General features: G+C 51.4%; 1 non-coding gene across 1 annotated transcript; it reads left to right on the forward strand.

Moving 5' to 3' along the window:
* Positions 1-669: 669 nt before the first annotated feature.
* LOC124551481 lies at positions 670-809 on the forward strand. The gene has a single exon (XR_006967849.1). It is a non-coding gene; the product is annotated as a U4 spliceosomal RNA (small nuclear RNA).
* Positions 810-11,183: the final 10,374 nt, after the last annotated feature.

Consider the following 11,183-nt stretch of genomic DNA (forward strand, 5'->3'; position numbering starts at 1 on the left):
TGTGGAGCGGCCGCTGGAGCGTCCGGCGGGCCAGGCCCAACCGACCGACCAGCGGCCGACTCCAGCGCGTCCGAGGCAGCTGCCCCGGCCGCGCGCGCGTCGTCCTCGCTCGTCGGCATCGCGAACTCCGTCCTCGTCGTCCGGTCACGGCATGATTCGAGTAAAACTAGCATTTTACTGCTCAGTACGTCAAACAGCTTTTGCTGAGAAGTGTATGGTTTGTTAAGTCAATGTAAATGCAGTTGGCAGTTTTCTTGGTGTCTAGTACTAACCAGCGGTCACAAAATAACAAAATCTAACGAAGAGTCTTAATGGGTGTGCCGGTATTTGCTAAATGAGGTTGTGCTACTTTCGTCTGTGTGGAGCTAGGCGAGTGAGCAGTAGCGCGCCTGACGGTCAAGGGGAGAACTACTGTGCAGTTTTGAGCGTTTAAGATGGCGGTGAGTGGGCGTGTAAGCAACTATTAGACACAAGGAGCAAAGAACAGAAAGTCTGCCTCTAATAAAATGTATTTTACTGTTTTTTTTTTCTGTATATTTCTGTATTTGTTTCCCCCAATGGAACTTGAGTAGTGTAAGGTAATACTGATAGGTATCAATGACGCAAGTACTTGTAGGTGTTTGGAACAAACGTCAGGTATAAATAGCAGTGCCAGGCGCTAGGTAGTTAATCTTTGCGCAGTGGCAATATCGTAACCAATGAAGTATAACTGAGGTGCGATTATTGCTAGTTGAAAACTTTTACCAATACCCCGCCAGAGAGACGTGAAATACCGTCTCTGTGGCAATTTTTGGCAACCCCTGAGGGGGTGTAAGTGTCATAGAAACAATGCTTCAAGCTGTGTTTATCTGTGTACTCATTCTGCACTTGTGGAAGTGTTTAGCTGATGGTTGTTGGGGACCATGTACACAGACTAGGCTGTGTTCACTGATGAATTGTGTACATGTCTTAGGGAGCTGGTGAGAAACATTCTCCTCAGTGTAAGTTGTTGTGCAACTGCTATGTGTGAAAAAAGATGCCAATGTGGACAATTGAAATGTGGTTCTGTCTAGTGGCAATTCTTGCTCCATAACATACTTGTGGTACACACATGCAGTGATTACTGATAAATGTAGGATTTGACAAAACTTCTGTCAGAATTTAGTGGAGGAGACTAGGGCAGTACAGTGAAAGTTGGTGAGTGTGTGGGAGGCAAGTGTTGTACTTAATTCATTTTCACAGCACTGCCAGTGTTATAATTTGTGTTTGTGTCCTGATGATTAGATGCATGTTTGATCCTTTTTGGACGCTGCTGTGTGTACACCTTGATAATTAGAACTTATGACCATGGAACTGCTGTTGATAATATTGGGCAATGAGTCTGTTGACTTGAGATGATTGATGTGTTAGGCTGCACAGTGCCTAGTAAGGGCACTCACATTGAGGACAGTGTCCTATCTGGTGTGTGTTACATGAAGCAGGAAGAACTGTAATGTTGTGCAAGGCTTTGCCTCATTTTGAGAATACATACATGTGCTGTAGTGTGCAGAGCAGAGGGATTGAAAGAAAGGTAAGAGCTAGTAGCTATTTGGATGGTAGCTAATGCAGTCCCTGACGTTGAGGTTTTGTTGAACCTTTATGTAGCTTACATGTTTCATCTAAAGGCTGCTGGTGGAAAATCTCCTTCATGCAGTGATAACAGTGATTGTGCAGTAGAATTTGGTGGGCTGCAGCCATGGCATTTCCATTTTGAACAGTGTGATTAATGCATTTCTTGGTGTATTCCTTGAACTGTGGATTTACTGTGCAAATGTGACACATAATACATTGCGGTAGTTTAAATGGGATGGTGAGCTTAATGATGGTCCAGTGTGCTATGAGAATGTATTGCATGTGGAATACTGAAGAGAGGGAACCAGTGCTTGTGGGGTAAATTTTGTGACTGTATCTGTGAATATAAATCATAGAATGCAATGTAAAACACAGTGGTAGAGCAAGTGTAGGTGAGAATTGTAGCAGGTGCATATTTTTTTTTTTTTTTTTTTTTTTTTTGAGAGCAGAAATAGTTGGCTTGTCATGGCTCATTCTTTCTGTCTCTCTTCATTTGAGAATATGACTCTTCCTATATGCAAAGTGAGCAAAATTTGCTGCCTACTATAGCACAAATGGACCCATAGAAAATGTCTTATTGTTTGGATCTGTTATGAATGGTTGGCACTCGAGATACTATTTAGCACACATTCAGATATTTTCATTTTTGTCAGGCAATATATTAGCTGGGGCCAATGAGACAGCAGGCAGGTTTGGATACTGTTAGCTTTCTATGATTCTTCTTGGACAAGGCCCCCAGGGGCTCAGCATTCGTTTGCTGGGTACGGGCTTGGCGACCCCGGGGTTCCTGAGCTGGGGACTGGTAAGCGCCGCCAGTCCCCTGTCACCGTAACCTCTAAGCATACTTCAACGACCACCGTGCGGCGCGGCGGTGGAATGTTGTGTGTCTCAGGGAATGGGGATCTTGGCTTGACCGCCCGGATCGCGAGGATGGAATAAACCTCTATAAAAAAAACCTCAATCTCAAGGTGTGCTGCGCGCTGATGAGATGCATGGCTGTTGAGGTGGAACAGTCGGTAGCGGGCAACCTCTGGGGAACCTGCCGCACCTCAGTTGTATAAGGCTTACCTAGGCACGCGGGGCTCTGTCTAGGTGGACTTCTAGTTCCCTAGCTGCTCGTGGGACCGAGATGGATCCTTCGAAATTCTCTTTTCCTCCTCCCAGCGGAAAGGGTGGGCCGCTGGAAGGTTCTAACACCCAGTCTCTTAAGAGGGCCCGTGCAGTCAGTCCCCCTGACTCCGGCGCTTCTTTAACAAGTCCAGTCTTAGGTAACAGAATGCATTCTGGTAATCCGAATGTGTTTCTCATTGTGAAACGGAAGGAGGGTAGTTTCGAGAAGGTTTCGCCCTTCTATATACAAAAGGGATTGGAGGGAATCTGTGGCTCCTTAAAATCGGTGAAGCGCTTATGTAATGGGACCTTGCTAGTGGAAACTTCCACTTCCCAGCAAGCAACTAACCTCCAATCTGCTAAATGCCTTGGAGAGTATGCCATAGACACCGAACTGCACAGCACCTTGAACTATAGCAAAGGTGTTGTGACATGCCGGGATCTAGCTGATATTCCCAAGGAAGAACTGCAACGTGAGTGGGCTCCGGAAGGTATCGTTGATGTCCAACACATCATGAAGAGGGTTGATGGCACTCTTGTCAAATCCGACTCCTTTATTCTGACCTTCAGTAGCACAACACTTCCTGAACATGTTAAAGCTGGCTTCCTTCGCCTTAGTGTGAGGCCTTATTTCCCGGCCCCAATGCGCTGTTTCAAATGCCAGCGTTTTGGGCATACCACCTTAGGCTGTAAAGGCGAAGCGACTTGTGGAAACTGTGGTCAGGCTGCTCATGAAGGAGTTGGTTGCTCGTCTCCGGCTAAATGTATTAATTGCTCTGGGAACCACCCTGTTTGGAGTAGGGACTGCCGCATATTTTTAGAGGAACGCAAGGTCCAGGAAATCAAAACAACCAAGCGTATCCCCTATGGTGAGGCCAAGAAGATTTATAAGTCGATGCAACCTCCCACATTTGCTACATCTTTTGCATCCCTGGTACAGAAGCCTACTCCAAAGGTCGATGCCTCAACGCAGACTGAGGTGGTGAGTGTTGGCACTAACACCTGTAGCTGCCAGTGCACTTGCAACGCAGCCAGTGTTCCAGAGCCAGTAGCCCCTACTCGAACGGCAGACAAAGGTACAGTGGCGGACTTGGTCCAGCCCCTCGCGCCTCCAACAGCTGAGGTTGTCCCCAAGCCCAGTGCGCCACTTACCACTCCCACATCCGCTCCCCCAAAGTCCACCAAGCCACAGAAAGCTACTGTGCAGCAGCAACAGCGGGTCAAATCCCGTGGTAAACCATCTGACCATGCGGATGTTGTTTTACGCGAGGCTTCATCTGACTCTTCCCCAGAGTTGATGGAGTACGATGTATGTGTGGGGCAATCATCTCGTCCCACGCCTGCCCCTCCACCTGCTGCGGTCTCCCCGCCCCGTCGGAGAGACAGGATGAAGGTGCTACCCCCAACATAGATGGCTCCCATACTCCAGTGGAACTTGCAAGGGTTCAGGACGCATGTGGAGGAACTTCGTCTACTTTCTCAGGGTCGACCATTGTGTCTCTGTCTCCAGGAGACGTATTTCCATCCATCATACTCCCCTGAGATACGAGGCTATACACTCCACAAAAAGGACGACCTGCGTGGAGAGAGAGCTAGAGGAGGCGTAGGTATTTTCGTCAGGACGGACTACCATTCCTCGCCTCTCTCACTTACGACGACTCTACAGGCCGTCGCTGTGTCCGTGCACGTGCGTCATCCATTGACTGTATGTTCACTTTACTTGCCCCCACATGATGCTCTTGATGAAGCGGCCCTCACCGACCTTCTTACACAGCTCCCCCAGCCATTCATTATTTGTGGTGATTTTAATGCCCACAATGTGCTTTGGGGCTCTGCAATTACCTGCCCCAGGGGTAGAGCAATTGAGAGGCTTCTCCTGTCATCCTGTGCCTACTTGCTCAATGGAGGACAGAGTACTCATTTCTGCACGGCGACTGGGTCGTTCTCTGCCATTGATCTCTCGCTTTGCTCTCCATCTCTTGCCGCTAGTGCTCACTGGGAAGTGGTCGCTGACTTGCACGGCAGTGATCATTTCCCAATCTGGATTCACCTGCCAGATGGCGTGGGCCCCGACAGGAGACCACCACGATGGGTGCTCAGTGGAGCTGACTGGACACTTTATAGCCAGTTGGCCCAATTCGAACACTGTGCGAATGTTGAGGTGTGGGTGGATCATATTACCAAAACGGTCCTCCATGCCGCTGCGGCATCCATTCCACAGTCCACAGGTCACCGGAAAAGGCCACCTGTGCCTTGGTGGAGTGACGAATGCCGCTCTGCAATCAGGACCAGGCGTGCGGCTCTGCAGCGGTTCAAGTGTCGGCCGACTGCTGAGAATCTTGCTGCCTTTCGGGTGGCGAGGGCGAGATGTCGCCGCATTATTCGTGAGAGCAAGAAGAGGTCGTGGCAAAAGTTCCTGAACACCGTTAATCGTTCCACCAAGAGTTCCATTGTGTGGGAGACCATTAGGAGAATTTCTGGCAGAGGAGGGAGGTGCCCCATAGCTGCTGTACTGAATAACGGCACTCTCCACACAGATCCGCGGGACATTGCCCAGACTATGGCAGCCTATTTTGCGACAGTTACTGCCACAACCAGTCAGGATCCCGGTTTCCAGCGCCATAGAGCGGTTGCTGAGAGGTGTAGTCTGAACTTCCAGCCCACCTCTCATGAAGTTTACAACTGCCCTTTTTCTATGTGGGAGCTGGATTCTGCATTGTCTGGAGCTCGTGACACTTCCCCTGGTCACGACAGGATCCATTACAGTATGCTATGGCACCTCACAATGCGCAACAAAGAAATCCTCCTCGCACTTTTTAATGCCATTTGGGCGTCGGGTCACTTTCCTGACGCGTGGCGTGAGGCAGTTTTAATCCCTTTTTTAAAACCTGGGAAAGACCGCTCGAGCCCAAGTAGCTACCGTAGTATTGCCCTCACTAGTTGCATAGGGAAGACCTTGGAGCGGATGGTCAACCGCCGCCTTGTCTGGATGTTAGAATCCCGGCAACTACTTAGTCGCTTTCAGTGTGGGTTCAGGAGGTTTCGTTCCACCTTCGATAACCTTGCCCTCCTGGAGGCGGCTATCCAACAAGCTTTCCTACGCCGTCATCACCTTATAGGTGTATTTTTCGACATCGAGAAGGCCTACGATACCACTTGGCGGCGTCTCATCCTGGAGCAGCTTCACGAATGGGGTTTTCGTGGTTGTCTTCCTCTTTTTATTCAGTCTTTCCTCTCGCCACGATATTTTAGATGCCGAGTTGGTGACGTCCTGTCTGATCGCTTTGAGCAGGAGAACGGTGTCCCTCAGGGTAGCGTTTTAAGTGTGACTCTGTTTGCCATCGCTATTAATAGCATTACGTCCATGGTGAAAAGTCCTGTCCAGTGTTCTTTGTTTGTGGATGATTTCTCTTTGTTCTGCTCTTCTTCAAGCCTTGCAACGACAACTCGTCAGTTGCAACTTACGATTAGGCGTTTGGATGACTGGGCGCTGAAGAGTGGATTTAAGTTTTCCACCGAGAAGTCTGTATGTGTTCTTTTTAACCGTTCTCGTTCGATTTTACCCTTTCCTGAGTTGCGCTTGAGGGACACTATTCTTTCTTTTAAAGACACGGTGAGATTTCTGGGTCTCATTTTTGACTCGAGGCTCACGTGGTTACCTCATCTTAAAGACCTGAAACGACGGTCGCTTCAGGCTTTAAGCATTTTAAAATGTCTTAGCCACAGTACATGGGGAGCTGACAGGACTTGTCTGCTCCAGTTTTACAGGGCGTTTGTGCGATCTCGGCTCGATTATGGGTGCACGGTGTATGGGTCTGCGAGGCCTTCGTACTTAAAGATTTTGGACGTTGTCCACCATGAAGGGCTGCGGTTGGCCACTGGGGCATTCCGAACTAGCCCCATACCAAGCCTCTGTGCAGAGGCTGGTGAACCGCCACTTCATATGCGACGACGGCTACTTACGGTACGCCAGGCGTATAAAACTTTGTCCACACCATACACACCTGCATACCATACCGTTGCTAAGCCTCCTCTGGCACGGTTATTTCATAACCGGCAACGTGCGACGCAGCCCTATGGGATTCGCGCACAGGATTGCCTCGCTGCGATGTCTGTGGCTGGTCTTCGTGTTTTACGTCGCGGTTGGAGCAGATCTCCACCTTGGCTCCTCCGGCGTCCCAAATTTATTTTAGATTTGACTCGTTTTAAGAAAGATGGCACACCAGATTTTACGTTCCAATCTCTGTTTTTTAACATTTTAGACGTGCATCACGGTTTCACTGTCGTTTATACTGATGGCTCGAAACAGGAGACTTCCCTAGGCTGTTCTGTGGTGTTCCCTGATCGTGTCACCCGGATTCGCCTCCCTGCTGAATATACCGTTTTCGCAGCGGAGCTCCACGCGATCCTGAAGGCACTGGAGCAGATGCATCGTGTTCGGGGCGATCGATTTCTTCTCTGCTCCGATTCTCTTAGTGCCTTACAATCGCTGCAGAGCCTATACCCGACTGAGGAGATGGTCCAGTTGATACATGACCAACTGTACTTGCTCCAACAGCGGGGTAAAGAGGTATCCTTCTGCTGGGTGCCTGGTCATGTCGGCATATGGGGCAATGAACAGGCTGATCGGGCTGCCAAGGAGGCCTGCAGAGAGCAGGATGTGGTCCAGTGTCCTATCCCCTTGCAGTCAGTCATCGCTGCACTCCATAGGATGTGCATGGAGTTGTGGGAGGCCGAGTGGCTGGCGGTGTCGGCCAATAAACTGCGGTCGGTAAAGTCAACCACTCGGCCGTGGCGTTCCTCCTGTCGGTTGCTCAGGCGGGAAGAGGTGGCCCTCACACGTCTGCGGATTGGGCACTGTCCTGTGACGCATAGCTATTTATTACGGCGGGAGGATCCTCCGTTTTGTGCCACTTGTGGTGTGCACATCTCTGTCCGGCACATTTTAATCGACTGTATTTTATACCGTGATGCAAGGGCAGAAGCACAGGTTGTTGGGGATCTCCCTTGTATTTTAGCTGACGATGAGACGTGTGTGGCAAGGGTTTTTACGTTTTGTGATGTCTCTGGACTCTGGCCTAAACTTTTAGGCTGGAGGTTTTAGTGTGTTGCAGAGTGGCTGACTCCTCCCTTTTTTCCTTGTGGTCAGCCAGCCACTTCCATCTGCTCCAATGTTTTAGCTCCCTCTACCATTTTCTTCCTGTATTGTCCACGTTTTACTGCTTACGCGCTGCAGTATTTTTACTGCAGAGCTGCCCCCCTGCGGGTTCGGGGGTAAGAATAGGCCCGCGGTATTCCTGCCTGTCGTAAGAGGCGACTAAAAGGAGTCTCAAACGTTTTGGCCTTAATGTGATGGTCCCCATTAGGGTTTGACCTCCATTTTTCCAAATTCCACAGAAGTACGAGCCTTTTGGGGAAGGACACCTTACGTGGTGCACCATCAGTCCTCTGTGCCCTACGACCTTGGCACTCTTGATCGTCTTTGCGTCGTACCTGCACCCTCCATCCCTCATTTTGGGCATAGACACCTGATGTATTGTGTAAGTACCGCCCTTAGTGCGTCACCACCAGCACCTACGATCACTATGGACTACCCATGGCACCCAAAATCCAGCACGGTAGCCAGCCCGTTGTGGTGGGGTCGTCATGTACCCTCTAGGTTGTAGCCCCCTGACAACACAGGGATCGTACTGCCGATGCCTGAGCTGACACCTCCCCACGTAAGCCAAGGAGTAGATGCTCGTCTCTCTGGGGCATCGGGACTCCCGGCAACGGCCATCCTGCCAGGTGGCCTTTGCTGTGGCTGGGTGGCGCCCGTGGGGAGAGCCCCTGGTCGGAGTGGGTGGCATCGGGGCGGATGCCCCGCAATGAAGCGGGTGAAATCTCAATCTGGTGGTCGTCCGACCGCCAATGTCTCTAAGCGTGGTAAGGTGGAATTTAACGCTGTGACATATAACCCGAAGTCGTTCCCTTCCCTAGCCACACCATGGGAGGAACGTAGGGCTGCAGACAGACAGGAGCCGTATTCGCCACGATACCTTGTATGCAGCAGAACTGATGGGGATTCGTTTTTGGGGACTAAGCCTCTTTTCTTCGTGCACAATCTCGAAGATAAGTTTGGGGAAGTGGCATCTCTTTCCAAAATGAGGAGCGGGGCCATTTTGATACAAGCAGCTTCATCTGCGCAGTCCCAGGCATTACTCGCCTGTGAGAAGCTCGGTGACATCCCCGTCACTGTCACTCCCCATAAGTCCTTAAATTTGGTCCAGGGGATTATTTTTCATAAAGATCTTCTGCTACAGTCTGATGACGAGCTACGTGAGAACCTGGCACGACGAGGTGTACACTTTGTCCGTCGTGTCTTTCGGGGGCCGAAGGATAATAGGGTCGCTACCGGTGCTTTCATCCTGGCCTTTGAGGGCGACTGCTTGCCTGAGAAAGTCAAGGTCATGATATACCGGTGCGATGTCAAGCCCTATGTCCCGCCCCCTATGCGATGCTTCCAGTGCTGGAAATTCGGACACATGTCCTCCAGGTGCACTTCCAGCCCCACGTGTCGTGATTGTGGACGGCCTCCACATCCTAATGCTCCATGTGCTCCGCCTCCCACCTGCGTTAACTGTGGGGAGCATCATTCTCCCTGCTCACCAGACTGTGCAGTCTATCAACGAGAGCGGAAGATACAAGAAATTAAGACCTTGGACCGTTTAAGTTACCAAGAGGCAAAGAAGAAATTAGAACAGCTCAACCCCACACCTATGTTGAGGAGTTATGCTACTGTCACACTGCCGCCACCAGCTCCTGCACAGACTCCCTTCTCTGTTGGCCCACAGAGAAATCAGGTAACGTCTGCCCCACCGCTGGGACAGGCCGCTCTCTCTTCCACTGCTCCCAAAACACCGAGTTTGGGAGCAGTGCGCCCCAAGCAACCGGGGACGTTGGTCCCCACCTCTCAGCCGGAGCGGCGACAGCCCTCTCCGGCTCCTCAGCCGGGGAAGCGACAGCTCCCTCCGGCTGCTCAGCCGGGGACGCAACAGCCTCCTCCGGCCTCACTTGTTCGGAAGGGATCCCTTGGGGGCGTCCCTTCCAAGGACTTCCCCAGTGTCTCACAAGACACTAGCCAGTGGCTGAAGAAGCCACCAGCTGCTGGTCGAAGGGCTTCACGCTCTTCCTCTGTTCCTGATGATGCGTCAGGAAAGCCCTCCCAGCATGACAACCCTCCTCCCAAAGACAAGAGAGAGAAAAGGAAGCTCTCCAAGAAGAATAAGGACCCAGTGGTTCCCGCACCAACGCTCCCTGTCAGCTCCGCCTCTGAGGACGAGGTCGAGCTCTTTGCGTCCCCTGATGACCTGGATCTCGCCGTCTCCTCAGAAACGATGGCCGTAGTGACGTCCGTCGCTCAGTCGGTGGCAGCATGTGACCCTGCCAAGTAATTTGCCTTTCCAGTGCCTGCATGCCCCTACCGGACACGCTTTGTACAATCCTCCAGTGGAATTGTGGCGGTTATTTTAGCCATCTCCCTGAGCTACGACAGCTCCTAAGCCTGACACCTGCTTTCTGCATTGCCCTCCAAGAAACCTGGTTCCCGGCAATGCGGACCCCTGTTCTTCGTGGATACAGGGGCTATTACTGCAACCGTAGCAGTTACAATTGTGTGTCAGGTGGAGCCTGCGTGTATGTCCTTACCTCTGTATATAGTGCTCCTGTGCCCCTTCAAACATCATTGGAAGCTGTGGCTGTCCGTGTAAGGACTACCCAGGACATAACCGTCTGCAGTGTCTATCTCCCTCCAGGTGGTACAGTCTCCCTGACCGAAATGGCTGCGCTTGTCGCCCAACTCCCCACGCCTTTTCTTCTCCTGGGGGATTTTAACGCCCACAATCCGCTGTGGGGTGGAACGAAGGTTACTGGCCGAGGCCGGGAGGTCGAGAATCTCATCTCCCAACTCGACCTCTGCCTCTTAAACTCTGGCGCCGCCACACATTTCAGTGTGGCGCATGGCACGTTCTCGGCCATCGATCTGTCGTTGTGCAGCCCAGGGCTTGTACCATCGGTCCACTGGAGAGTCCATGAGGACTTGTGTGGTAGTGACCATTTTCCGATCTTCCTTTCACTACCACAGCGTCACTCCTTTGCGCGCTCGCCTAGATGGGCATTTAGCAAGGCGAACTGGGACACGTTCTGCTCTGCTGCCACTGTTGACTCTCTCCCCCATGGTACCATCGATGTGGCGGTTGAGACACTGACTGCAGCGATTGTTTCCGCTGCGGAACGTACCATTCCTCGTTCGTTCGGGTGCCCCCGGCGAAAGTCGGTGCCTTGGTGGTCTCCAGAGGTCGCTGCCGCCATTAAAGAACGTCGGCGGGCTCTTCAGCGACATAAGCGGCACCCGTCTTTGGAGAACCTCATTTTATTCAAACGTCTCCGTGCTCAGGTACGGAGGCTTATCAAACGGCGGAAACAGGAGTGTTGGGAGAGGTACG

The sequence above is a fragment of the Schistocerca americana genome, chromosome 9, assembly GCF_021461395.2.
Source record: "Schistocerca americana isolate TAMUIC-IGC-003095 chromosome 9, iqSchAmer2.1, whole genome shotgun sequence".
Lineage (NCBI taxonomy): Eukaryota > Metazoa > Arthropoda > Insecta > Orthoptera > Acrididae > Schistocerca > Schistocerca americana.